This window comes from Osmerus eperlanus, chromosome 26 (assembly GCF_963692335.1).
Source record: "Osmerus eperlanus chromosome 26, fOsmEpe2.1, whole genome shotgun sequence".
Classification (NCBI taxonomy): Eukaryota; Metazoa; Chordata; class Actinopteri; order Osmeriformes; family Osmeridae; genus Osmerus; species Osmerus eperlanus.
The window spans coordinates 59,496-84,972 of NC_085043.1; the positions used below are offsets into that span (position 1 = coordinate 59,496).

The following is a 25,477-nucleotide window of genomic DNA, read 5'->3' on the forward strand; positions in this document are numbered from 1 at the left end:
CTCTCTCTCTCTCTCACTCACTCACTCACTCACTCACTCACTCACTCACAGCCCCCCCCCCTTTGAGGTCACTCACCTCACTTTTTTTTTTTTTTTTTTTTTTTTTTTTATATCTAAAAGGGCGGGAAAACGCCACCGGCCGACAGGGCTCCGCCCACACCCCCTTTTTTTCACTAGCTTTTCTCTTTGACACGCTTAGAAAGAGTGCACCCTTCCCGGAGACGCTGCAATACCGGGGCGATGCGCGGAGCGGACGGAGCGAGCCCCTGTTCCGACTCCCTGTTGCAAAAATCCGTTTAATATGTTGTCCTCGCATGGAGGACATATCAGATATTAAACTGATAAGAACAGATACTACACTTGATCTTAGCCAAAAGGCCGAGAAGCGATGACCGCATTATCGGACGCCCCCCGCGCGCGGACCCTCCGTGCACCGGCTGGGCCACTCGGTCGCCACACCAAGAACGGCCGAAACTACGGAAGCGGAAAGCCCAGGCCAGAAGCCGCAGAGGAAGCGGGGACGGAAGCGGAAAGCCCAGGCCAAAAGCCGCAGAGGAAGCGGGGACGGAAGCGGAAAGCCCAGGCCAAAAGCCGCAGAGGAAGCGGGGACGGAAGCGGAAAGCCCAGGCCAAAAGCCGCAGAGGAAGCGGGACGGAAGCGGAAAGCCCAGGCCAAAAGGCAACAGAATTGAAACGGCTACAGAAGAAGCAAAGACAAAAGCCTTGCACGCACGCACGCACGCACGCACGCACGCACGCACGCACCTAACCCCAAAGCCAAGCAGGGACGGAAGCCGAAAGCCAAGGCCAAAAGCCGCAGAAGAAGCGGGGACGGAAGAGGAAATCAAAGGAAAAGGCAACAGAATTGAAACGGCTACAGAAGATGCAAAAACAAAACCTGCCTTGCACGCACGCACGCACGCACGCACGCACGCAACCCCAAAGCCAACCTTACCCTGCTTTTGTCACACGTCCATCAGGCTCTGCCCTCCCTCGGGCAAAGCCTCCCAAAAATACCACGTTCCACTCGTCGGCGTTCCCCTCCACGGAAGTCTTTAGTAAAAGGCGAAAGGCTTGTGCGTGCTGAAGGGGAACCAGAGTGCCGATTTGAAACGGCCCAAACGGCCTACCCCCAACCCCTCCGTTGGCCCTGACTCACCCGTCCGCGGCGGCGAACCGCATCCTTATCGGGAAAAAAAGGCGCGGAAACGCCACGGGCCTGCGGAGGGGCTCGGCCCGCCCGCCCGCTTGGCTTCTCTTTTATCGCCGCAATTTCTCCATTTCACGGATCGCTTTTTCTCGATTAAGATCCCTACGTGTTTATCGTATGCGCCTTCCAGCCAGTCGACTCCGTGTTGGTGTGGGCTGACACGGCGATAAAAAACTCATTCCGATTGCCTTCCCATTTTTCACCTCGGCCGCTGACTGTCAGCCAGTTCTCTCTCTCTCTCTCTCTCTCTCTCTCTCTCTCTCTCTCTCTCTCTCTCTCTCTCTCTCTCTCACTCACTCACTCACTCACTCACTCACTCACTCACAGCCCCCCCCCCTTTGAGGTCACTCACCTCACTTTTTTTTTTTTTTTTTTTTTTTTTTTTATATCTAAAAGGGCGGGAAAACGCCACCGGCCGACAGGGCTCCGCCCACACCCCCTTTTTTTCACTAGCTTTTCTCTTTGACACGCTTAGAAAGAGTGCACCCTTCCCGGAGACGCTGCAATACCGGGGCGATGCGCGGAGCGGACGGAGCGAGCCCCTGTTCCGACTCCCTGTTGCAAAAATCCGTTTAATATGTTGTCCTCGCATGGAGGACATATCAGATATTAAACTGATAAGAACAGATACTACACTTGATCTTAGCCAAAAGGCCGAGAAGCGATGACCGCATTATCGGACGCCCCCCGCGCGCGGACCCTCCGTGCACCGGCTGGGCCACTCGGTCGCCACACCAAGAACGGCCGAAACTACGGAAGCGGAAAGCCCAGGCCAGAAGCCGCAGAGGAAGCGGGGACGGAAGCGGAAAGCCCAGGCCAAAAGCCGCAGAGGAAGCGGGGACGGAAGCGGAAAGCCCAGGCCAAAAGCCGCAGAGGAAGCGGGGACGGAAGCGGAAAGCCCAGGCCAAAAGCCGCAGAGGAAGCGGGACGGAAGCGGAAAGCCCAGGCCAAAAGGCAACAGAATTGAAACGGCTACAGAAGAAGCAAAGACAAAAGCCTTACCCGCACGCACGCACGCACGCACGCACGCACGCACGCACGCACCTAACCCCAAAGCCAAGCAGGGACGGAAGCCGAAAGCCAAGGCCAAAAGCCGCAGAAGAAGCGGGGACGGAAGAGGAAATCAAAGGAAAAGGCAACAGAATTGAAACGGCTACAGAAGATGCAAAAACAAAACCTGCCTTGCACGCACGCACGCACGCACGCACGCACGCAACCCCAAAGCCAACCTTACCCTGCTTTTGTCACACGTCCATCAGGCTCTGCCCTCCCTCGGGCAAAGCCTCCCAAAAATACCACGTTCCACTCGTCGGCGTTCCCCTCCACGGAAGTCTTTAGTAAAAGGCGAAAGGCTTGTGCGTGCTGAAGGGGAACCAGAGTGCCGATTTGAAACGGCCCAAACGGCCTACCCCCAACCCCTCCGTTGGCCCTGACTCACCCGTCCGCGGCGGCGAACCGCATCCTTATCGGGAAAAAAAGGCGCGGAAACGCCACGGGCCTGCGGAGGGGCTCGGCCCGCCCGCCCGCTTGGCTTCTCTTTTATCGCCGCAATTTCTCCATTTCACGGATCGCTTTTTCTCGATTAAGATCCCTACGTGTTTATCGTATGCGCCTTCCAGCCAGTCGACTCCGTGTTGGTGTGGGCTGACACGGCGATAAAAAACTCATTCCGATTGCCTTCCCATTTTTCACCTCGGCCGCTGACTGTCAGCCAGTTCTCTCTCTCTCTCTCTCTCTCTCTCTCTCTCTCTCTCTCTCTCTCTCTCTCTCTCTCTCTCACTCACTCACTCACTCACTCACTCACTCACTCACAGCCCCCCCCCCTTTGAGGTCACTCACCTCACTTTTTTTTTTTTTTTTTTTTTTTTTTTTTATATCTAAAAGGGCGGGAAAACGCCACCGGCCGACAGGGCTCCGCCCACACCCCCTTTTTTTCACTAGCTTTTCTCTTTGACACGCTTAGAAAGAGTGCACCCTTCCCGGAGACGCTGCAATACCGGGGCGATGCGCGGAGCGGACGGAGCGAGCCCCTGTTCCGACTCCCTGTTGCAAAAATCCGTTTAATATGTTGTCCTCGCATGGAGGACATATCAGATATTAAACTGATAAGAACAGATACTACACTTGATCTTAGCCAAAAGGCCGAGAAGCGATGACCGCATTATCGGACGCCCCCCGCGCGCGGACCCTCCGTGCACCGGCTGGGCCACTCGGTCGCCACACCAAGAACGGCCGAAACTACGGAAGCGGAAAGCCCAGGCCAGAAGCCGCAGAGGAAGCGGGGACGGAAGCGGAAAGCCCAGGCCAAAAGCCGCAGAGGAAGCGGGGACGGAAGCGGAAAGCCCAGGCCAAAAGCCGCAGAGGAAGCGGGGACGGAAGCGGAAAGCCCAGGCCAAAAGCCGCAGAGGAAGCGGGACGGAAGCGGAAAGCCCAGGCCAAAAGGCAACAGAATTGAAACGGCTACAGAAGAAGCAAAGACAAAAGCCTTACCCGCACGCACGCACGCACGCACGCACGCACGCACGCACCTAACCCCAAAGCCAAGCAGGGACGGAAGCCGAAAGCCAAGGCCAAAAGCCGCAGAAGAAGCGGGGACGGAAGAGGAAATCAAAGGAAAAGGCAACAGAATTGAAACGGCTACAGAAGATGCAAAAACAAAACCTGCCTTGCACGCACGCACGCACGCACGCACGCACGCAACCCCAAAGCCAACCTTACCCTGCTTTTGTCACACGTCCATCAGGCTCTGCCCTCCCTCGGGCAAAGCCTCCCAAAAATACCACGTTCCACTCGTCGGCGTTCCCCTCCACGGAAGTCTTTAGTAAAAGGCGAAAGGCTTGTGCGTGCTGAAGGGGAACCAGAGTGCCGATTTGAAACGGCCCAAACGGCCTACCCCCAACCCCTCCGTTGGCCCTGACTCACCCGTCCGCGGCGGCGAACCGCATCCTTATCGGGAAAAAAAGGCGCGGAAACGCCACGGGCCTGCGGAGGGGCTCGGCCCGCCCGCCCGCTTGGCTTCTCTTTTATCGCCGCAATTTCTCCATTTCACGGATCGCTTTTTCTCGATTAAGATCCCTACGTGTTTATCGTATGCGCCTTCCAGCCAGTCGACTCCGTGTTGGTGTGGGCTGACACGGCGATAAAAAACTCATTCCGATTGCCTTCCCATTTTTCACCTCGGCCGCTGACTGTCAGCCAGTCTCTCTCTCTCTCTCTCTCTCTCTCTCTCTCTCTCTCTCTCTCTCTCTCTCTCTCTCTCTCACTCACTCACTCACTCACTCACTCACTCACTCACAGCCCCCCCCCCTTTGAGGTCACTCACCTCACTTTTTTTTTTTTTTTTTTTATATCTAAAAGGGCGGGAAAACGCCACCGGCCGACAGGGCTCCGCCCACACCCCCTTTTTTTCACTAGCTTTTCTCTTTGACACGCTTAGAAAGAGTGCACCCTTCCCGGAGACGCTGCAATACCGGGGCGATGCGCGGAGCGGACGGAGCGAGCCCCTGTTCCGACTCCCTGTTGCAAAAATCCGTTTAATATGTTGTCCTCGCATGGAGGACATATCAGATATTAAACTGATAAGAACAGATTTTTTTTTTTTTTTTTTTTTTTTTTTTTCTTCTAAAAAAAAAGAAAAAGAAGTATTGATCAATTCGTAAAAACTTTCAAATAAAAGACAATCCACAAGACAGTCCGATACAAGTACAGAATCCCCACAAGGGGGTACAGGACAAAAGCCGCCGAGGCGGCGCACATAACAATTGCCCCCTAGGGGGTTACAAGTGGAAGTCCAAGTTCGACGGGGTCCATCTAGGCTTCCGCCCCGATGGCTCCGTCTCCCTCTCCTCCCGTCGTCCTCGCCAGTGGAGTCGAGCGACTGGCCCTCTGCCCTCTATCGCGACGGCCCCTGGGAAGGCACCATCCCTTCGCCACTTCTCCCAGGCTGCCCTTCGGCGAGGATTTCCTATCCTCTTGCGAGGATTCCAAATCCTGGTAGTCCGGCCCTCCGTCCGTCCAACCGTTGGTTCCCTCCGGCGGCCTGGCCCTCCTCTGGGTTACCAGCAACGTTGGGTGCCGAAGCACCCAACGTTCTGAAAAGGGGACAAGTCCCCGTCTGGCGTCGGGGCCGAAACCCCCAGGCAAACGACCGCTTCGACCCACCCCCGTCACCGGATCCCTATCAGGCGATCCAGTATCGACGGGGGCGGGCCAATATCTGCTCGATATGAGCAGATACTCACTTGATCTTAGCCAAAAGGCCGAGAAGCGATGACCGCATTATCGGACGCCCCCCGCGCGCGGACCCTCCGTGCACCGGCTGGGCCACTCGGTCGCCACACCAAGAACGGCCGAAACTACGGAAGCGGAAAGCCCAGGCCAGAAGCCGCAGAGGAAGCGGGGACGGAAGCGGAAAGCCCAGGCCAAAAGCCGCAGAGGAAGCGGGGACGGAAGCGGAAAGCCCAGGCCAAAAGCCGCAGAGGAAGCGGGGACGGAAGCGGAAAGCCCAGGCCAAAAGCCGCAGAGGAAGCGGGACGGAAGCGGAAAGCCCAGGCCAAAAGGCAACAGAATTGAAACGGCTACAGAAGAAGCAAAGACAAAAGCCTTACCCGCACGCACGCACGCACGCACGCACGCACGCACGCACCTAACCCCAAAGCCAAGCAGGGACGGAAGCCGAAAGCCAAGGCCAAAAGCCGCAGAAGAAGCGGGGACGGAAGAGGAAATCAAAGGAAAAGGCAACAGAATTGAAACGGCTACAGAAGATGCAAAAACAAAACCTGCCTTGCACGCACGCACGCACGCACGCACGCACGCAACCCCAAAGCCAACCTTACCCTGCTTTTGTCACACGTCCATCAGGCTCTGCCCTCCCTCGGGCAAAGCCTCCCAAAAATACCACGTTCCACTCGTCGGCGTTCCCCTCCACGGAAGTCTTTAGTAAAAGGCGAAAGGCTTGTGCGTGCTGAAGGGGAACCAGAGTGCCGATTTGAAACGGCCCAAACGGCCTACCCCCAACCCCTCCGTTGGCCCTGACTCACCCGTCCGCGGCGGCGAACCGCATCCTTATCGGGAAAAAAAGGCGCGGAAACGCCACGGGCCTGCGGAGGGGCTCGGCCCGCCCGCCCGCTTGGCTTCTCTTTTATCGCCGCAATTTCTCCATTTCACGGATCGCTTTTTCTCGATTAAGATCCCTACGTGTTTATCGTATGCGCCTTCCAGCCAGTCGACTCCGTGTTGGTGTGGGCTGACACGGCGATAAAAAACTCATTCCGATTGCCTTCCCATTTTTCACCTCGGCCGCTGACTGTCAGCCAGTTCTCTCTCTCTCTCTCTCTCTCTCTCTCTCTCTCTCTCTCTCTCTCTCTCTCTCTCTCTCACTCACTCACTCACTCACTCACTCACTCACAGCCCCCCCCCCTTTGAGGTCACTCACCTCACTTTTTTTTTTTTTTTTTTTTTTTTTTTTTATATCTAAAAGGGCGGGAAAACGCCACCGGCCGACAGGGCTCCGCCCACACCCCCTTTTTTTCACTAGCTTTTCTCTTTGACACGCTTAGAAAGAGTGCACCCTTCCCGGAGACGCTGCAATACCGGGGCGATGCGCGGAGCGGACGGAGCGAGCCCCTGTTCCGACTCCCTGTTGCAAAAATCCGTTTAATATGTTGTCCTCGCATGGAGGACATATCAGATATTAAACTGATAAGAACAGATACTACACTTGATCTTAGCCAAAAGGCCGAGAAGCGATGACCGCATTATCGGACGCCCCCCGCGCGCGGACCCTCCGTGCACCGGCTGGGCCACTCGGTCGCCACACCAAGAACGGCCGAAACTACGGAAGCGGAAAGCCCAGGCCAGAAGCCGCAGAGGAAGCGGGGACGGAAGCGGAAAGCCCAGGCCAAAAGCCGCAGAGGAAGCGGGGACGGAAGCGGAAAGCCCAGGCCAAAAGCCGCAGAGGAAGCGGGGACGGAAGCGGAAAGCCCAGGCCAAAAGCCGCAGAGGAAGCGGGACGGAAGCGGAAAGCCCAGGCCAAAAGGCAACAGAATTGAAACGGCTACAGAAGAAGCAAAGACAAAAGCCTTACCCGCACGCACGCACGCACGCACGCACGCACGCACGCACCTAACCCCAAAGCCAAGCAGGGACGGAAGCCGAAAGCCAAGGCCAAAAGCCGCAGAAGAAGCGGGGACGGAAGAGGAAATCAAAGGAAAAGGCAACAGAATTGAAACGGCTACAGAAGATGCAAAAACAAAACCTGCCTTGCACGCACGCACGCACGCACGCACGCACGCAACCCCAAAGCCAACCTTACCCTGCTTTTGTCACACGTCCATCAGGCTCTGCCCTCCCTCGGGCAAAGCCTCCCAAAAATACCACGTTCCACTCGTCGGCGTTCCCCTCCACGGAAGTCTTTAGTAAAAGGCGAAAGGCTTGTGCGTGCTGAAGGGGAACCAGAGTGCCGATTTGAAACGGCCCAAACGGCCTACCCCCAACCCCTCCGTTGGCCCTGACTCACCCGTCCGCGGCGGCGAACCGCATCCTTATCGGGAAAAAAAGGCGCGGAAACGCCACGGGCCTGCGGAGGGGCTCGGCCCGCCCGCCCGCTTGGCTTCTCTTTTATCGCCGCAATTTCTCCATTTCACGGATCGCTTTTTCTCGATTAAGATCCCTACGTGTTTATCGTATGCGCCTTCCAGCCAGTCGACTCCGTGTTGGTGTGGGCTGACACGGCGATAAAAAACTCATTCCGATTGCCTTCCCATTTTTCACCTCGGCCGCTGACTGTCAGCCAGTTCTCTCTCTCTCTCTCTCTCTCTCTCTCTCTCTCTCTCTCTCTCTCTCTCTCTCTCTCTCTCTCACTCACTCACTCACTCACTCACTCACTCACTCACAGCCCCCCCCCCTTTGAGGTCACTCACCTCACTTTTTTTTTTTTTTTTTTATATCTAAAAGGGCGGGAAAACGCCACCGGCCGACAGGGCTCCGCCCACACCCCCTTTTTTTCACTAGCTTTTCTCTTTGACACGCTTAGAAAGAGTGCACCCTTCCCGGAGACGCTGCAATACCGGGGCGATGCGCGGAGCGGACGGAGCGAGCCCCTGTTCCGACTCCCTGTTGCAAAAATCCGTTTAATATGTTGTCCTCGCATGGAGGACATATCAGATATTAAACTGATAAGAACAGATTTTTTTTTTTTTTTTTTTTTTTTTTTTTCTTCTAAAAAAAAAGAAAAAGAAGTATTGATCAATTCGTAAAAACTTTCAAATAAAAGACAATCCACAAGACAGTCCGATACAAGTACAGAATCCCCACAAGGGGGTACAGGACAAAAGCCGCCGAGGCGGCGCACATAACAATTGCCCCCTAGGGGGTTACAAGTGGAAGTCCAAGTTCGACGGGGTCCATCTAGGCTTCCGCCCCGATGGCTCCGTCTCCCTCTCCTCCCGTCGTCCTCGCCAGTGGAGTCGAGCGACTGGCCCTCTGCCCTCTATCGCGACGGCCCCTGGGAAGGCACCATCCCTTCGCCACTTCTCCCAGGCTGCCCTTCGGCGAGGATTTCCTATCCTCTTGCGAGGATTCCAAATCCTGGTAGTCCGGCCCTCCGTCCGTCCAACCGTTGGTTCCCTCCGGCGGCCTGGCCCTCCTCTGGGTTACCAGCAACGTTGGGTGCCGAAGCACCCAACGTTCTGAAAAGGGGACAAGTCCCCGTCTGGCGTCGGGGCCGAAACCCCCAGGCAAACGACCGCTTCGACCCACCCCCGTCACCGGATCCCTATCAGGCGATCCAGTATCGACGGGGGCGGGCCAATATCTGCTCGATATGAGCAGATACTCACTTGATCTTAGCCAAAAGGCCGAGAAGCGATGACCGCATTATCGGACGCCCCCCGCGCGCGGACCCTCCGTGCACCGGCTGGGCCACTCGGTCGCCACACCAAGAACGGCCGAAACTACGGAAGCGGAAAGCCCAGGCCAGAAGCCGCAGAGGAAGCGGGGACGGAAGCGGAAAGCCCAGGCCAAAAGCCGCAGAGGAAGCGGGGACGGAAGCGGAAAGCCCAGGCCAAAAGCCGCAGAGGAAGCGGGGACGGAAGCGGAAAGCCCAGGCCAAAAGCCGCAGAGGAAGCGGGACGGAAGCGGAAAGCCCAGGCCAAAAGGCAACAGAATTGAAACGGCTACAGAAGAAGCAAAGACAAAAGCCTTACCCGCACGCACGCACGCACGCACGCACGCACGCACGCACCTAACCCCAAAGCCAAGCAGGGACGGAAGCCGAAAGCCAAGGCCAAAAGCCGCAGAAGAAGCGGGGACGGAAGAGGAAATCAAAGGAAAAGGCAACAGAATTGAAACGGCTACAGAAGATGCAAAAACAAAACCTGCCTTGCACGCACGCACGCACGCACGCACGCACGCAACCCCAAAGCCAACCTTACCCTGCTTTTGTCACACGTCCATCAGGCTCTGCCCTCCCTCGGGCAAAGCCTCCCAAAAATACCACGTTCCACTCGTCGGCGTTCCCCTCCACGGAAGTCTTTAGTAAAAGGCGAAAGGCTTGTGCGTGCTGAAGGGGAACCAGAGTGCCGATTTGAAACGGCCCAAACGGCCTACCCCCAACCCCTCCGTTGGCCCTGACTCACCCGTCCGCGGCGGCGAACCGCATCCTTATCGGGAAAAAAAGGCGCGGAAACGCCACGGGCCTGCGGAGGGGCTCGGCCCGCCCGCCCGCTTGGCTTCTCTTTTATCGCCGCAATTTCTCCATTTCACGGATCGCTTTTTCTCGATTAAGATCCCTACGTGTTTATCGTATGCGCCTTCCAGCCAGTCGACTCCGTGTTGGTGTGGGCTGACACGGCGATAAAAAACTCATTCCGATTGCCTTCCCATTTTTCACCTCGGCCGCTGACTGTCAGCCAGTTCTCTCTCTCTCTCTCTCTCTCTCTCTCTCTCTCTCTCTCTCTCTCTCTCTCTCTCTCTCTCACTCACTCACTCACTCACTCACTCACTCACTCACAGCCCCCCCCCCTTTGAGGTCACTCACCTCACTTTTTTTTTTTTTTTTTTTTTTTTTTTTTATATCTAAAAGGGCGGGAAAACGCCACCGGCCGACAGGGCTCCGCCCACACCCCCTTTTTTTCACTAGCTTTTCTCTTTGACACGCTTAGAAAGAGTGCACCCTTCCCGGAGACGCTGCAATACCGGGGCGATGCGCGGAGCGGACGGAGCGAGCCCCTGTTCCGACTCCCTGTTGCAAAAATCCGTTTAATATGTTGTCCTCGCATGGAGGACATATCAGATATTAAACTGATAAGAACAGATACTACACTTGATCTTAGCCAAAAGGCCGAGAAGCGATGACCGCATTATCGGACGCCCCCCGCGCGCGGACCCTCCGTGCACCGGCTGGGCCACTCGGTCGCCACACCAAGAACGGCCGAAACTACGGAAGCGGAAAGCCCAGGCCAGAAGCCGCAGAGGAAGCGGGGACGGAAGCGGAAAGCCCAGGCCAAAAGCCGCAGAGGAAGCGGGGACGGAAGCGGAAAGCCCAGGCCAAAAGCCGCAGAGGAAGCGGGGACGGAAGCGGAAAGCCCAGGCCAAAAGCCGCAGAGGAAGCGGGACGGAAGCGGAAAGCCCAGGCCAAAAGGCAACAGAATTGAAACGGCTACAGAAGAAGCAAAGACAAAAGCCTTACCCGCACGCACGCACGCACGCACGCACGCACGCACGCACCTAACCCCAAAGCCAAGCAGGGACGGAAGCCGAAAGCCAAGGCCAAAAGCCGCAGAAGAAGCGGGGACGGAAGAGGAAATCAAAGGAAAAGGCAACAGAATTGAAACGGCTACAGAAGATGCAAAAACAAAACCTGCCTTGCACGCACGCACGCACGCACGCACGCACGCAACCCCAAAGCCAACCTTACCCTGCTTTTGTCACACGTCCATCAGGCTCTGCCCTCCCTCGGGCAAAGCCTCCCAAAAATACCACGTTCCACTCGTCGGCGTTCCCCTCCACGGAAGTCTTTAGTAAAAGGCGAAAGGCTTGTGCGTGCTGAAGGGGAACCAGAGTGCCGATTTGAAACGGCCCAAACGGCCTACCCCCAACCCCTCCGTTGGCCCTGACTCACCCGTCCGCGGCGGCGAACCGCATCCTTATCGGGAAAAAAAGGCGCGGAAACGCCACGGGCCTGCGGAGGGGCTCGGCCCGCCCGCCCGCTTGGCTTCTCTTTTATCGCCGCAATTTCTCCATTTCACGGATCGCTTTTTCTCGATTAAGATCCCTACGTGTTTATCGTATGCGCCTTCCAGCCAGTCGACTCCGTGTTGGTGTGGGCTGACACGGCGATAAAAAACTCATTCCGATTGCCTTCCCATTTTTCACCTCGGCCGCTGACTGTCAGCCAGTTCTCTCTCTCTCTCTCTCTCTCTCTCTCTCTCTCTCTCTCTCTCTCTCTCTCTCTCTCTCTCACTCACTCACTCACTCACTCACTCACTCACTCACAGCCCCCCCCCCTTTGAGGTCACTCACCTCACTTTTTTTTTTTTTTTTTTTTTTTTTTTTTATATCTAAAAGGGCGGGAAAACGCCACCGGCCGACAGGGCTCCGCCCACACCCCCTTTTTTTCACTAGCTTTTCTCTTTGACACGCTTAGAAAGAGTGCACCCTTCCCGGAGACGCTGCAATACCGGGGCGATGCGCGGAGCGGACGGAGCGAGCCCCTGTTCCGACTCCCTGTTGCAAAAATCCGTTTAATATGTTGTCCTCGCATGGAGGACATATCAGATATTAAACTGATAAGAACAGATACTACACTTGATCTTAGCCAAAAGGCCGAGAAGCGATGACCGCATTATCGGACGCCCCCCGCGCGCGGACCCTCCGTGCACCGGCTGGGCCACTCGGTCGCCACACCAAGAACGGCCGAAACTACGGAAGCGGAAAGCCCAGGCCAGAAGCCGCAGAGGAAGCGGGGACGGAAGCGGAAAGCCCAGGCCAAAAGCCGCAGAGGAAGCGGGGACGGAAGCGGAAAGCCCAGGCCAAAAGCCGCAGAGGAAGCGGGGACGGAAGCGGAAAGCCCAGGCCAAAAGCCGCAGAGGAAGCGGGACGGAAGCGGAAAGCCCAGGCCAAAAGGCAACAGAATTGAAACGGCTACAGAAGAAGCAAAGACAAAAGCCTTACCCGCACGCACGCACGCACGCACGCACGCACGCACGCACCTAACCCCAAAGCCAAGCAGGGACGGAAGCCGAAAGCCAAGGCCAAAAGCCGCAGAAGAAGCGGGGACGGAAGAGGAAATCAAAGGAAAAGGCAACAGAATTGAAACGGCTACAGAAGATGCAAAAACAAAACCTGCCTTGCACGCACGCACGCACGCACGCACGCACGCAACCCCAAAGCCAACCTTACCCTGCTTTTGTCACACGTCCATCAGGCTCTGCCCTCCCTCGGGCAAAGCCTCCCAAAAATACCACGTTCCACTCGTCGGCGTTCCCCTCCACGGAAGTCTTTAGTAAAAGGCGAAAGGCTTGTGCGTGCTGAAGGGGAACCAGAGTGCCGATTTGAAACGGCCCAAACGGCCTACCCCCAACCCCTCCGTTGGCCCTGACTCACCCGTCCGCGGCGGCGAACCGCATCCTTATCGGGAAAAAAAGGCGCGGAAACGCCACGGGCCTGCGGAGGGGCTCGGCCCGCCCGCCCGCTTGGCTTCTCTTTTATCGCCGCAATTTCTCCATTTCACGGATCGCTTTTTCTCGATTAAGATCCCTACGTGTTTATCGTATGCGCCTTCCAGCCAGTCGACTCCGTGTTGGTGTGGGCTGACACGGCGATAAAAAACTCATTCCGATTGCCTTCCCATTTTTCACCTCGGCCGCTGACTGTCAGCCAGTTCTCTCTCTCTCTCTCTCTCTCTCTCTCTCTCTCTCTCTCTCTCTCTCTCTCTCTCTCTCTCACTCACTCACTCACTCACTCACTCACTCACTCACAGCCCCCCCCCCTTTGAGGTCACTCACCTCACTTTTTTTTTTTTTTTTTTTTTTTTTTTTATATCTAAAAGGGCGGGAAAACGCCACCGGCCGACAGGGCTCCGCCCACACCCCCTTTTTTTCACTAGCTTTTCTCTTTGACACGCTTAGAAAGAGTGCACCCTTCCCGGAGACGCTGCAATACCGGGGCGATGCGCGGAGCGGACGGAGCGAGCCCCTGTTCCGACTCCCTGTTGCAAAAATCCGTTTAATATGTTGTCCTCGCATGGAGGACATATCAGATATTAAACTGATAAGAACAGATTTTTTTTTTTTTTTTTTTTTTTTTTTTTCTTCTAAAAAAAAAGAAAAAGAAGTATTGATCAATTCGTAAAAACTTTCAAATAAAAGACAATCCACAAGACAGTCCGATACAAGTACAGAATCCCCACAAGGGGGTACAGGACAAAAGCCGCCGAGGCGGCGCACATAACAATTGCCCCCTAGGGGGTTACAAGTGGAAGTCCAAGTTCGACGGGGTCCATCTAGGCTTCCGCCCCGATGGCTCCGTCTCCCTCTCCTCCCGTCGTCCTCGCCAGTGGAGTCGAGCGACTGGCCCTCTGCCCTCTATCGCGACGGCCCCTGGGAAGGCACCATCCCTTCGCCACTTCTCCCAGGCTGCCCTTCGGCGAGGATTTCCTATCCTCTTGCGAGGATTCCAAATCCTGGTAGTCCGGCCCTCCGTCCGTCCAACCGTTGGTTCCCTCCGGCGGCCTGGCCCTCCTCTGGGTTACCAGCAACGTTGGGTGCCGAAGCACCCAACGTTCTGAAAAGGGGACAAGTCCCCGTCTGGCGTCGGGGCCGAAACCCCCAGGCAAACGACCGCTTCGACCCACCCCCGTCACCGGATCCCTATCAGGCGATCCAGTATCGACGGGGGCGGGCCAATATCTGCTCGATATGAGCAGATACTCACTTGATCTTAGCCAAAAGGCCGAGAAGCGATGACCGCATTATCGGACGCCCCCCGCGCGCGGACCCTCCGTGCACCGGCTGGGCCACTCGGTCGCCACACCAAGAACGGCCGAAACTACGGAAGCGGAAAGCCCAGGCCAGAAGCCGCAGAGGAAGCGGGGACGGAAGCGGAAAGCCCAGGCCAAAAGCCGCAGAGGAAGCGGGGACGGAAGCGGAAAGCCCAGGCCAAAAGCCGCAGAGGAAGCGGGGACGGAAGCGGAAAGCCCAGGCCAAAAGCCGCAGAGGAAGCGGGACGGAAGCGGAAAGCCCAGGCCAAAAGGCAACAGAATTGAAACGGCTACAGAAGAAGCAAAGACAAAAGCCTTACCCGCACGCACGCACGCACGCACGCACGCACGCACGCACCTAACCCCAAAGCCAAGCAGGGACGGAAGCCGAAAGCCAAGGCCAAAAGCCGCAGAAGAAGCGGGGACGGAAGAGGAAATCAAAGGAAAAGGCAACAGAATTGAAACGGCTACAGAAGATGCAAAAACAAAACCTGCCTTGCACGCACGCACGCACGCACGCACGCACGCAACCCCAAAGCCAACCTTACCCTGCTTTTGTCACACGTCCATCAGGCTCTGCCCTCCCTCGGGCAAAGCCTCCCAAAAATACCACGTTCCACTCGTCGGCGTTCCCCTCCACGGAAGTCTTTAGTAAAAGGCGAAAGGCTTGTGCGTGCTGAAGGGGAACCAGAGTGCCGATTTGAAACGGCCCAAACGGCCTACCCCCAACCCCTCCGTTGGCCCTGACTCACCCGTCCGCGGCGGCGAACCGCATCCTTATCGGGAAAAAAAGGCGCGGAAACGCCACGGGCCTGCGGAGGGGCTCGGCCCGCCCGCCCGCTTGGCTTCTCTTTTATCGCCGCAATTTCTCCATTTCACGTATCGCTTTTTCTCGATTAAGATCCCTACGTGTTTATCGTATGCGCCTTCCAGCCAGTCGACTCCGTGTTGGTGTGGGCTGACACGGCGATAAAAAACTCATTCCGATTGCCTTCCCATTTTTCACCTCGGCCGCTGACTGTCAGCCAGTTCTCTCTCTCTCTCTCTCTCTCTCTCTCTCTCTCTCTCTCTCTCTCTCTCTCTCTCTCACTCACTCACTCACTCACTCACTCACTCACTCACAGCCCCCCCCCCTTTGAGGTCACTCACCTCACTTTTTTTTTTTTTTTTTTTTTTTTTTTTATATCTAAAAGGGCGGGAAAACGCCACCGGCCGACAGGGCTCCGCCCACACCCCCTTTTTTTCACTAGCTTTTCTCTTTGACACGCTTAGAAAGAGTGCACCCTTCCCGGAGACGCTGCAATACCGGGGCGATGCGCGGAGCGGACGGAGCGAGCCCCTGTTCCGACTCCCTGTTGCAAAAATCCGTTTAATATGTTGTCCTCGCATGGAGGACATATCAGATATTAAACTGATAAGAACAGATACTACACTTGATCTTAGCCAAAAGGCCGAGAAGCGATGACCGCATTATCGGACGCCCCCCGCGCGCGGACCCTCCGTGCACCGGCTGGGCCACTCGGTCGCCACACCAAGAACGGCCGAAACTACGGAAGCGGAAAGCCCAGGCCAGAAGCCGCAGAGGAAGCGGGGACGGAAGCGGAAAGCCCAGGCCAAAAGCCGCAGAGGAAGCGGGGACGGAAGCGGAAAGCCCAGGCCAAAAGCCGCAGAGGAAGCGGGGACGGAAGCGGAAAGCCCAGGCCAAAAGCCGCAGAGGAAGCGGGACGGAAGCGGAAAGCCCAGGCCAAAAGGCAACAGAATTGAAACGGCTACAGAAGAAGCAAAGACAAAAGCCTTACCCGCACGCACGCACGCACGCACGCACGCACGCACGCACCTAACCCCAAAGCCAAGCAGGGACGGAAGCCGAAAGCCAAGGCCAAAAGCCGCAGAAGAAGCGGGGACGGAAGAGGAAATCAAAGGAAAAGGCAACAGAATTGAAACGGCTACAGAAGATGCAAAAACAAAACCTGCCTTGCACGCACGCACGCACGCACGCACGCACGCAACCCCAAAGCCAACCTTACCCTGCTTTTGTCACACGTCCATCAGGCTCTGCCCTCCCTCGGGCAAAGCCTCCCAAAAATACCACGTTCCACTCGTCGGCGTTCCCCTCCACGGAAGTCTTTAGTAAAAGGCGAAAGGCTTGTGCGTGCTGAAGGGGAACCAGAGTGCCGATTTGAAACGGCCCAAACGGCCTACCCCCAACCCCTCCGTTGGCCCTGACTCACCCGTCCGCGGCGGCGAACCGCATCCTTATCGGGAAAAAAAGGCGCGGAAACGCCACGGGCCTGCGGAGGGGCTCGGCCCGCCCGCCCGCTTGGCTTCTCTTTTATCGCCGCAATTTCTCCATTTCACGGATCGCTTTTTCTCGATTAAGATCCCTACGTGTTTATCGTATGCGCCTTCCAGCCAGTCGACTCCGTGTTGGTGTGGGCTGACACGGCGATAAAAAACTCATTCCGATTGCCTTCCCATTTTTCACCTCGGCCGCTGACTGTCAGCCAGTTCTCTCTCTCTCTCTCTCTCTCTCTCTCTCTCTCTCTCTCTCTCTCTCTCTCTCTCTCTCACTCACTCACTCACTCACTCACTCACTCACTCACAGCCCCCCCCCCTTTGAGGTCACTCACCTCACTTTTTTTTTTTTTTTTTTTTTTTTTTTTTATATCTAAAAGGGCGGGAAAACGCCACCGGCCGACAGGGCTCCGCCCACACCCCCTTTTTTTCACTAGCTTTTCTCTTTGACACGCTTAGAAAGAGTGCACCCTTCCCGGAGACGCTGCAATACCGGGGCGATGCGCGGAGCGGACGGAGCGAGCCCCTGTTCCGACTCCCTGTTGCAAAAATCCGTTTAATATGTTGTCCTCGCATGGAGGACATATCAGATATTAAACTGATAAGAACAGATACTACACTTGATCTTAGCCAAAAGGCCGAGAAGCGATGACCGCATTATCGGACGCCCCCCGCGCGCGGACCCTCCGTGCACCGGCTGGGCCACTCGGTCGCCACACCAAGAACGGCCGAAACTACGGAAGCGGAAAGCCCAGGCCAGAAGCCGCAGAGGAAGCGGGGACGGAAGCGGAAAGCCCAGGCCAAAAGCCGCAGAGGAAGCGGGGACGGAAGCGGAAAGCCCAGGCCAAAAGCCGCAGAGGAAGCGGGGACGGAAGCGGAAAGCCCAGGCCAAAAGCCGCAGAGGAAGCGGGACGGAAGCGGAAAGCCCAGGCCAAAAGGCAACAGAATTGAAACGGCTACAGAAGAAGCAAAGACAAAAGCCTTACCCGCACGCACGCACGCACGCACGCACGCACGCACGCACCTAACCCCAAAGCCAAGCAGGGACGGAAGCCGAAAGCCAAGGCCAAAAGCCGCAGAAGAAGCGGGGACGGAAGAGGAAATCAAAGGAAAAGGCAACAGAATTGAAACGGCTACAGAAGATGCAAAAACAAAACCTGCCTTGCACGCACGCACGCACGCACGCACGCACGCAACCCCAAAGCCAACCTTACCCTGCTTTTGTCACACGTCCATCAGGCTCTGCCCTCCCTCGGGCAAAGCCTCCCAAAAATACCACGTTCCACTCGTCGGCGTTCCCCTCCACGGAAGTCTTTAGTAAAAGGCGAAAGGCTTGTGCGTGCTGAAGGGGAACCAGAGTGCCGATTTGAAACGGCCCAAACGGCCTACCCCCAACCCCTCCGTTGGCCCTGACTCACCCGTCCGCGGCGGCGAACCGCATCCTTATCGGGAAAAAAAGGCGCGGAAACGCCACGGGCCTGCGGAGGGGCTCGGCCCGCCCGCCCGCTTGGCTTCTCTTTTATCGCCGCAATTTCTCCATTTCACGGATCGCTTTTTCTCGATTAAGATCCCTACGTGTTTATCGTATGCGCCTTCCAGCCAGTCGACTCCGTGTTGGTGTGGGCTGACACGGCGATAAAAAACTCATTCCGATTGCCTTCCCATTTTTCACCTCGGCCGCTGACTGTCAGCCAGTTCTCTCTCTCTCTCTCTCTCTCTCTCTCTCTCTCTCTCTCTCTCTCTCTCTCTCTCTCTCACTCACTCACTCACTCACTCACTCACTCACTCACAGCCCCCCCCCCTTTGAGGTCACTCACCTCACTTTTTTTTTTTTTTTTTTTTTTTTTTTTATATCTAAAAGGGCGGGAAAACGCCACCGGCCGACAGGGCTCCGCCCACACCCCCTTTTTTTCACTAGCTTTTCTCTTTGACACGCTTAGAAAGAGTGCACCCTTCCCGGAGACGCTGCAATACCGGGGCGATGCGCGGAGCGGACGGAGCGAGCCCCTGTTCCGACTCCCTGTTGCAAAAATCCGTTTAATATGTTGTCCTCGCATGGAGGACATATCAGATATTAAACTGATAAGAACAGATACTACACTTGATCTTAGCCAAAAGGCCGAGAAGCGATGACCGCATTATCGGACGCCCCCCGCGCGCGGACCCTCCGTGCACCGGCTGGGCCACTCGGTCGCCACACCAAGAACGGCCGAAACTACGGAAGCGGAAAGCCCAGGCCAGAAGCCGCAGAGGAAGCGGGGACGGAAGCGGAAAGCCCAGGCCAAAAGCCGCAGAGGAAGCGGGGACGGAAGCGGAAAGCCCAGGCCAAAAGCCGCAGAGGAAGCGGGGACGGAAGCGGAAAGCCCAGGCCAAAAGCCGCAGAGGAAGCGGGACGGAAGCGGAAAGCCCAGGCCAAAAGGCAACAGAATTGAAACGGCTACAGAAGAAGCAAAGACAAAAGCCTTACCCGCACGCACGCACGCACGCACGCACGCACGCACGCACCTAACCCCAAAGCCAAGCAGGGACGGAAGCCGAAAGCCAAGGCCAAAAGCCGCAGAAGAAGCGGGGACGGAAGAGGAAATCAAAGGAAAAGGCAACAGAATTGAAACGGCTACAGAAGATGCAAAAACAAAACCTGCCTTGCACGCACGCACGCACGCACGCACGCACGCAACCCCAAAGCCAACCTTACCCTGCTTTTGTCACACGTCCATCAGGCTCTGCCCTCCCTCGGGCAAAGCCTCCCAAAAATACCACGTTCCACTCGTCGGCGTTCCCCTCCACGGAAGTCTTTAGTAAAAGGCGAAAGGCTTGTGCGTGCTGAAGGGGAACCAGAGTGCCGATTTGAAACGGCCCAAACGGCCTACCCCCAACCCCTCCGTTGGCCCTGACTCACCCGTCCGCGGCGGCGAACCGCATCCTTATCGGGAAAAAAAGGCGCGGAAACGCCACGGGCCTGCGGAGGGGCTCGGCCCGCCCGCCCGCTTGGCTTCTCTTTTATCGCCGCAATTTCTCCATTTCACGGATCGCTTTTTCTCGATTAAGATCCCTACGTGTTTATCGTATGCGCCTTCCAGCCAGTCGACTCCGTGTTGGTGTGGGCTGACACGGCGATAAAAAACTCATTCCGATTGCCTTCCCATTTTTCACCTCGGCCGCTGACTGTCAGCCAGTCTCTCTCTCTCTCTCTCTCTCTCTCTCTCTCTCTCTCTCTCTCTCTCTCTCTCTCTCTCTCTCACTCACTCACTCACTCACTCACTCACTCACTCACAGCCCCCCCCCCTTTGAGGTCACTCACCTCACTTTTTTTTTTTTTTTTTTTTTTTTTTTTATATCTAAAAGGGCGGGAAAACGCCACCGGCCGACAGGGCTCCGCCCACACCCCCTTTTTTTCACTAGCTTTTCTCTTTGACACGCTTAGAAAGAGTGCACCCTTCCCGGAGACGCTGCAATACCGGGGCGATGCGCGGAGCGGACGGAGCGAGCCCCTGTTCCGACTCCCTGTTGCAAAAATCCGTTTAATATGTTGTCCTCGCATGGAGGACATATCAGATATTAAACTGATAAGAACAGATTTTTTTTTTTTTTTTTTTTTTTTTTTTTCTTCTAAAAAAAAAGAAAAAGAAGTATTGATCAATTCGTAAAAACTTTCAAATAAAAGACAATCCACAAGACAGTCCGATACAAGTACAGAATCCCCACAAGGGGGTACAGGACAAAAGCCGCCGAGGCGGCGCACATAACAATTGCCCCCTAGGGGGTTACAAGTGGAAGTCCAAGTTCGACGGGGTCCATCTAGGCTTCCGCCCCGATGGCTCCGTCTCCCTCTCCTCCCGTCGTCCTCGCCAGTGGAGTCGAGCGACTGGCCCTCTGCCCTCTATCGCGACGGCCCCTGGGAAGGCACCATCCCTTCGCCACTTCTCCCAGGCTGCCCTTCGGCGAGGATTTCCTATCCTCTTGCGAGGATTCCAAATCCTGGTAGTCCGGCCCTCCGTCCGTCCAACCGTTGGTTCCCTCCGGCGGCCTGGCCCGCCTCTGGGTTACCAGCAACGTTGGGTGCCGAAGCACCCAACGTTCTGAAAAGGGGACAAGTCCCCGTCTGGCGTCGGGGCCGAAACCCCCAGGCAAACGACCGCTTCGACCCACCCCCGTCACCGGATCCCTATCAGGCGATCCAGTATCGACGGGGGCGGGCCAATATCTGCTCGATATGAGCAGATACTCACTTGATCTTAGCCAAAAGGCCGAGAAGCGATGACCGCATTATCGGACGCCCCCCGCGCGCGGACCCTCCGTGCACCGGCTGGGCCACTCGGTCGCCACACCAAGAACGGCCGAAACTACGGAAGCGGAAAGCCCAGGCCAGAAGCCGCAGAGGAAGCGGGGACGGAAGCGGAAAGCCCAGGCCAAAAGCCGCAGAGGAAGCGGGGACGGAAGCGGAAAGCCCAGGCCAAAAGCCGCAGAGGAAGCGGGGACGGAAGCGGAAAGCCCAGGCCAAAAGCCGCAGAGGAAGCGGGACGGAAGCGGAAAGCCCAGGCCAAAAGGCAACAGAATTGAAACGGCTACAGAAGAAGCAAAGACAAAAGCCTTCACGCACGCACGCACGCACGCACGCACGCACGCACGCACGCACCTAACCCCAAAGCCAAGCAGGGACGGAAGCCGAAAGCCAAGGCCAAAAGCCGCAGAAGAAGCGGGGACGGAAGAGGAAATCAAAGGAAAAGGCAACAGAATTGAAACGGCTACAGAAGATGCAAAAACAAAACCTGCCTTGCACGCACGCACGCACGCACGCAACCCCAAAGCCAACCTTACCCTGCTTTTGTCACACGTCCATCAGGCTCTGCCCTCCCTCGGGCAAAGCCTCCCAAAAATACCACGTTCCACTCGTCGGCGTTCCCCTCCACGGAAGTCTTTAGTAAAAGGCGAAAGGCTTGTGCGTGCTGAAGGGGAACCAGAGTGCCGATTTGAAACGGCCCAAACGGCCTACCCCCAACCCCTCCGTTGGCCCTGACTCACCCGTCCGCGGCGGCGAACCGCATCCTTATCGGGAAAAAAAGGCGCGGAAACGCCACGGGCCTGCGGAGGGGCTCGGCCCGCCCGCCCGCTTGGCTTCTCTTTTATCGCCGCAATTTCTCCATTTCACGTATCGCTTTTTCTCGATTAAGATCCCTACGTGTTTATCGTATGCGCCTTCCAGCCAGTCGACTCCGTGTTGGTGTGGGCTGACACGGCGATAAAAAACTCATTCCGATTGCCTTCCCATTTTTCACCTCGGCCGCTGACTGTCAGCCAGTTCTCTCTCTCTCTCTCTCTCTCTCTCTCTCTCTCTCTCTCTCTCTCTCTCTCTCTCTCTCTCACTCACTCACTCACTCACTCACTCACTCACTCACAGCCCCCCCCCCTTTGAGGTCACTCACCTCACTTTTTTTTTTTTTTTTTTTTATATCTAAAAGGGCGGGAAAACGCCACCGGCCGACAGGGCTCCGCCCACACCCCCTTTTTTTCACTAGCTTTTCTCTTTGACACGCTTAGAAAGAGTGCACCCTTCCCGGAGACGCTGCAATACCGGGGCGATGCGCGGAGCGGACGGAGCGAGCCCCTGTTCCGACTCCCTGTTGCAAAAATCCGTTTAATATGTTGTCCTCGCATGGAGGACATATCAGATATTAAACTGATAAGAACAGATTTTTTTTTTTTTTTTTTTTTTTTTTTTTCTTCTAAAAAAAAAGAAAAAGAAGTATTGATCAATTCGTAAAAACTTTCAAATAAAAGACAATCCACAAGACAGTCCGATACAAGTACAGAATCCCCACAAGGGGGTACAGGACAAAAGCCGCCGAGGCGGCGCACATAACAATTGCCCCCTAGGGGGTTACAAGTGGAAGTCCAAGTTCGACGGGGTCCATCTAGGCTTCCGCCCCGATGGCTCCGTCTCCCTCTCCTCCCGTCGTCCTCGCCAGTGGAGTCGAGCGACTGGCCCTCTGCCCTCTATCGCGACGGCCCCTGGGAAGGCACCATCCCTTCGCCACTTCTCCCAGGCTGCCCTTCGGCGAGGATTTCCTATCCTCTTGCGAGGATTCCAAATCCTGGTAGTCCGGCCCTCCGTCCGTCCAACCGTTGGTTCCCTCCGGCGGCCTGGCCCGCCTCTGGGTTACCAGCAACGTTGGGTGCCGAAGCACCCAACGTTCTGAAAAGGGGACAAGTCCCCGTCTGGCGTCGGGGCCGAAACCCCCAGGCAAACGACCGCTTCGACCCACCCCCGTCACCGGATCCCTATCAGGCGATCCAGTATCGACGGGGGCGGGCCAATATCTGCTCGATATGAGCAGATACTCACTTGATCTTAGCCAAAAGGCCGAGAAGCGATGACCGCATTATCGGACGCCCCCCGCGCGCGGACCCTCCGTGCACCGGCTGGGCCACTCGGTCGCCACACCAAGAACGGCCGAAACTACGGAAGCGGAAAGCCCAGGCCAGAAGCCGCAGAGGAAGCGGGGACGGAAGCGGAAAGCCCAGGCCAAAAGCCGCAGAGGAAGCGGGGACGGAAGCGGAAAGCCCAGGCCAAAAGCCGCAGAGGAAGCGGGGACGGAAGCGGAAAGCCCAGGCCAAAAGCCGCAGAGGAAGCGGGACGGAAGCGGAAAGCCCAGGCCAAAAGGCAACAGAATTGAAACGGCTACAGAAGAAGCAAAGACAAAAGCCTTACCGCACGCACGCACGCACGCACGCACGCACGCACGCACGCACGCACCTAACCCCAAAGCCAAGCAGGGACGGAAGCCGAAAGCCAAGGCCAAAAGCCGCAGAAGAAGCGGGGACGGAAGAGGAAATCAAAGGAAAAGGCAACAGAATTGAAACGGCTACAGAAGATGCAAAAACAAAACCTGCCTTGCACGCACGCACGCACGCACGCAACCCCAAAGCCAACCTTACCCTGCTTTTGTCACACGTCCATCAGGCTCTGCCCTCCCTCGGGCAAAGCCTCCCAAAAATACCACGTTCCACTCGTCGGCGTTCCCCTCCACGGAAGTCTTTAGTAAAAGGCGAAAGGCTTGTGCGTGCTGAAGGGGAACCAGAGTGCCGATTTGAAACGGCCCAAACGGCCTACCCCCAACCCCTCCGTTGGCCCTGACTCACCCGTCCGCGGCGGCGAACCGCATCCTTATCGGGAAAAAAAGGCGCGGAAACGCCACGGGCCTGCGGAGGGGCTCGGCCCGCCCGCCCGCTTGGCTTCTCTTTTATCGCCGCAATTTCTCCATTTCACGTATCGCTTTTTCTCGATTAAGATCCCTACGTGTTTATCGTATGCGCCTTCCAGCCAGTCGACTCCGTGTTGGTGTGGGCTGACACGGCGATAAAAAACTCATTCCGATTGCCTTCCCATTTTTCACCTCGGCCGCTGACTGTCAGCCAGTTCTCTCTCTCTCTCTCTCTCTCTCTCTCTCTCTCTCTCTCTCTCTCTCTCTCTCTCTCTCACTCACTCACTCACTCACTCACTCACTCACTCACAGCCCCCCCCCCTTTGAGGTCACTCACCTCACTTTTTTTTTTTTTTTTTTTTATATCTAAAAGGGCGGGAAAACGCCACCGGCCGACAGGGCTCCGCCCACACCCCCTTTTTTTCACTAGCTTTTCTCTTTGACACGCTTAGAAAGAGTGCACCCTTCCCGGAGACGCTGCAATACCGGGGCGATGCGCGGAGCGGACGGAGCGAGCCCCTGTTCCGACTCCCTGTTGCAAAAATCCGTTTAATATGTTGTCCTCGCATGGAGGACATATCAGATATTAAACTGATAAGAACAGATACTACACTTGATCTTAGCCAAAAGGCCGAGAAGCGATGACCGCATTATCGGACGCCCCCCGCGCGCGGACCCTCCGTGCACCGGCTGGGCCACTCGGTCGCCACACCAAGAACGGCCGAAACTACGGAAGCGGAAAGCCCAGGCCAGAAGCCGCAGAGGAAGCGGGGACGGAAGCGGAAAGCCCAGGCCAAAAGCCGCAGAGGAAGCGGGGACGGAAGCGGAAAGCCCAGGCCAAAAGCCGCAGAGGAAGCGGGGACGGAAGCGGAAAGCCCAGGCCAAAAGCCGCAGAGGAAGCGGGACGGAAGCGGAAAGCCCAGGCCAAAAGGCAACAGAATTGAAACGGCTACAGAAGAAGCAAAGACAAAAGCCTTACCCGCACGCACGCACGCACGCACGCACGCACCTAACCCCAAAGCCAAGCAGGGACGGAAGCCGAAAGCCAAGGCCAAAAGCCGCAGAAGAAGCGGGGACGGAAGAGGAAATCAAAGGAAAAGGCAACAGAATTGAAACGGCTACAGAAGATGCAAAAACAAAACCTGCCTTGCACGCACGCACGCACGCACGCACGCACGCAACCCCAAAGCCAACCTTACCCTGCTTTTGTCACACGTCCATCAGGCTCTGCCCTCCCTCGGGCAAAGCCTCCCAAAAATACCACGTTCCACTCGTCGGCGTTCCCCTCCACGGAAGTCTTTAGTAAAAGGCGAAAGGCTTGTGCGTGCTGAAGGGGAACCAGAGTGCCGATTTGAAACGGCCCAAACGGCCTACCCCCAACCCCTCCGTTGGCCCTGACTCACCCGTCCGCGGCGGCGAACCGCATCCTTATCGGGAAAAAAAGGCGCGGAAACGCCACGGGCCTGCGGAGGGGCTCGGCCCGCCCGCCCGCTTGGCTTCTCTTTTATCGCCGCAATTTCTCCATTTCACGTATCGCTTTTTCTCGATTAAGATCCCTACGTGTTTATCGTATGCGCCTTCCAGCCAGTCGACTCCGTGTTGGTGTGGGCTGACACGGCGATAAAAAACTCATTCCGATTGCCTTCCCATTTTTCACCTCGGCCGCTGACTGTCAGCCAGTTCTCTCTCTCTCTCTCTCTCTCTCTCTCTCTCTCTCTCTCTCTCTCTCTCTCACTCACTCACTCACTCACTCACTCACTCACTCACAGCCCCCCCCCCTTTGAGGTCACTC

At 56.5% G+C, this 25,477-nt stretch overlaps 25 non-coding genes and 5 pseudogenes across 25 annotated transcripts; all 30 read right to left on the reverse strand.

The window, feature by feature from the left end:
* Positions 1-199: 199 nt before the first annotated feature.
* Positions 200-390, reverse strand: LOC134013455 (U2 spliceosomal RNA). The gene has a single exon (XR_009928943.1). It is a non-coding gene; the product is annotated as a U2 spliceosomal RNA (small nuclear RNA).
* A 594-nt stretch (positions 391-984) lies between these two features.
* LOC134013322 (U5 spliceosomal RNA) lies at positions 985-1,102 on the reverse strand. Its single transcript, XR_009928812.1, has one exon. It is a non-coding gene; the product is annotated as a U5 spliceosomal RNA (small nuclear RNA).
* Positions 1,103-1,684: 582 nt separating this feature from the next.
* Positions 1,685-1,875, reverse strand: LOC134013456 (U2 spliceosomal RNA). The gene has a single exon (XR_009928944.1). It is a non-coding gene; the product is annotated as a U2 spliceosomal RNA (small nuclear RNA).
* Positions 1,876-2,473: 598 nt separating this feature from the next.
* On the reverse strand, positions 2,474-2,591 carry LOC134013323 (U5 spliceosomal RNA). The gene has a single exon (XR_009928813.1). It is a non-coding gene; the product is annotated as a U5 spliceosomal RNA (small nuclear RNA).
* A 581-nt stretch (positions 2,592-3,172) lies between these two features.
* On the reverse strand, positions 3,173-3,363 carry LOC134013457 (U2 spliceosomal RNA). The gene has a single exon (XR_009928945.1). It is a non-coding gene; the product is annotated as a U2 spliceosomal RNA (small nuclear RNA).
* A 594-nt stretch (positions 3,364-3,957) lies between these two features.
* LOC134013324 (U5 spliceosomal RNA) lies at positions 3,958-4,075 on the reverse strand. The gene has a single exon (XR_009928814.1). It is a non-coding gene; the product is annotated as a U5 spliceosomal RNA (small nuclear RNA).
* A 570-nt stretch (positions 4,076-4,645) lies between these two features.
* On the reverse strand, positions 4,646-4,852 carry LOC134013248 (U2 spliceosomal RNA; annotated as a pseudogene).
* A 1,222-nt stretch (positions 4,853-6,074) lies between these two features.
* On the reverse strand, positions 6,075-6,192 carry LOC134013325 (U5 spliceosomal RNA). The gene has a single exon (XR_009928815.1). It is a non-coding gene; the product is annotated as a U5 spliceosomal RNA (small nuclear RNA).
* A 575-nt stretch (positions 6,193-6,767) lies between these two features.
* LOC134013458 (U2 spliceosomal RNA) lies at positions 6,768-6,958 on the reverse strand. Its single transcript, XR_009928946.1, has one exon. It is a non-coding gene; the product is annotated as a U2 spliceosomal RNA (small nuclear RNA).
* A 594-nt stretch (positions 6,959-7,552) lies between these two features.
* On the reverse strand, positions 7,553-7,670 carry LOC134013326 (U5 spliceosomal RNA). Its single transcript, XR_009928816.1, has one exon. It is a non-coding gene; the product is annotated as a U5 spliceosomal RNA (small nuclear RNA).
* A 572-nt stretch (positions 7,671-8,242) lies between these two features.
* Positions 8,243-8,449, reverse strand: LOC134013249 (U2 spliceosomal RNA; annotated as a pseudogene).
* Positions 8,450-9,671: 1,222 nt separating this feature from the next.
* LOC134013328 (U5 spliceosomal RNA) lies at positions 9,672-9,789 on the reverse strand. The gene has a single exon (XR_009928818.1). It is a non-coding gene; the product is annotated as a U5 spliceosomal RNA (small nuclear RNA).
* Positions 9,790-10,370: 581 nt separating this feature from the next.
* LOC134013459 (U2 spliceosomal RNA) lies at positions 10,371-10,561 on the reverse strand. Its single transcript, XR_009928947.1, has one exon. It is a non-coding gene; the product is annotated as a U2 spliceosomal RNA (small nuclear RNA).
* A 594-nt stretch (positions 10,562-11,155) lies between these two features.
* LOC134013329 (U5 spliceosomal RNA) lies at positions 11,156-11,273 on the reverse strand. Its single transcript, XR_009928819.1, has one exon. It is a non-coding gene; the product is annotated as a U5 spliceosomal RNA (small nuclear RNA).
* A 581-nt stretch (positions 11,274-11,854) lies between these two features.
* On the reverse strand, positions 11,855-12,045 carry LOC134013460 (U2 spliceosomal RNA). The gene has a single exon (XR_009928948.1). It is a non-coding gene; the product is annotated as a U2 spliceosomal RNA (small nuclear RNA).
* Positions 12,046-12,639: 594 nt separating this feature from the next.
* LOC134013330 (U5 spliceosomal RNA) lies at positions 12,640-12,757 on the reverse strand. Its single transcript, XR_009928820.1, has one exon. It is a non-coding gene; the product is annotated as a U5 spliceosomal RNA (small nuclear RNA).
* Positions 12,758-13,337: 580 nt separating this feature from the next.
* LOC134013250 (U2 spliceosomal RNA) lies at positions 13,338-13,544 on the reverse strand (annotated as a pseudogene).
* Positions 13,545-14,766: 1,222 nt separating this feature from the next.
* LOC134013331 (U5 spliceosomal RNA) lies at positions 14,767-14,884 on the reverse strand. The gene has a single exon (XR_009928821.1). It is a non-coding gene; the product is annotated as a U5 spliceosomal RNA (small nuclear RNA).
* A 576-nt stretch (positions 14,885-15,460) lies between these two features.
* LOC134013461 (U2 spliceosomal RNA) lies at positions 15,461-15,651 on the reverse strand. The gene has a single exon (XR_009928949.1). It is a non-coding gene; the product is annotated as a U2 spliceosomal RNA (small nuclear RNA).
* Positions 15,652-16,245: 594 nt separating this feature from the next.
* Positions 16,246-16,363, reverse strand: LOC134013332 (U5 spliceosomal RNA). The gene has a single exon (XR_009928822.1). It is a non-coding gene; the product is annotated as a U5 spliceosomal RNA (small nuclear RNA).
* Positions 16,364-16,942: 579 nt separating this feature from the next.
* Positions 16,943-17,133, reverse strand: LOC134013463 (U2 spliceosomal RNA). The gene has a single exon (XR_009928951.1). It is a non-coding gene; the product is annotated as a U2 spliceosomal RNA (small nuclear RNA).
* Positions 17,134-17,727: 594 nt separating this feature from the next.
* Positions 17,728-17,845, reverse strand: LOC134013333 (U5 spliceosomal RNA). The gene has a single exon (XR_009928823.1). It is a non-coding gene; the product is annotated as a U5 spliceosomal RNA (small nuclear RNA).
* A 578-nt stretch (positions 17,846-18,423) lies between these two features.
* On the reverse strand, positions 18,424-18,614 carry LOC134013464 (U2 spliceosomal RNA). Its single transcript, XR_009928952.1, has one exon. It is a non-coding gene; the product is annotated as a U2 spliceosomal RNA (small nuclear RNA).
* Positions 18,615-19,208: 594 nt separating this feature from the next.
* LOC134013334 (U5 spliceosomal RNA) lies at positions 19,209-19,326 on the reverse strand. Its single transcript, XR_009928824.1, has one exon. It is a non-coding gene; the product is annotated as a U5 spliceosomal RNA (small nuclear RNA).
* Positions 19,327-19,907: 581 nt separating this feature from the next.
* LOC134013251 (U2 spliceosomal RNA) lies at positions 19,908-20,114 on the reverse strand (annotated as a pseudogene).
* Positions 20,115-21,331: 1,217 nt separating this feature from the next.
* Positions 21,332-21,449, reverse strand: LOC134013335 (U5 spliceosomal RNA). The gene has a single exon (XR_009928825.1). It is a non-coding gene; the product is annotated as a U5 spliceosomal RNA (small nuclear RNA).
* Positions 21,450-22,021: 572 nt separating this feature from the next.
* Positions 22,022-22,228, reverse strand: LOC134013252 (U2 spliceosomal RNA; annotated as a pseudogene).
* Positions 22,229-23,449: 1,221 nt separating this feature from the next.
* Positions 23,450-23,567, reverse strand: LOC134013336 (U5 spliceosomal RNA). The gene has a single exon (XR_009928826.1). It is a non-coding gene; the product is annotated as a U5 spliceosomal RNA (small nuclear RNA).
* Positions 23,568-24,137: 570 nt separating this feature from the next.
* Positions 24,138-24,328, reverse strand: LOC134013465 (U2 spliceosomal RNA). The gene has a single exon (XR_009928953.1). It is a non-coding gene; the product is annotated as a U2 spliceosomal RNA (small nuclear RNA).
* A 586-nt stretch (positions 24,329-24,914) lies between these two features.
* On the reverse strand, positions 24,915-25,032 carry LOC134013337 (U5 spliceosomal RNA). The gene has a single exon (XR_009928827.1). It is a non-coding gene; the product is annotated as a U5 spliceosomal RNA (small nuclear RNA).
* Positions 25,033-25,477: the final 445 nt, after the last annotated feature.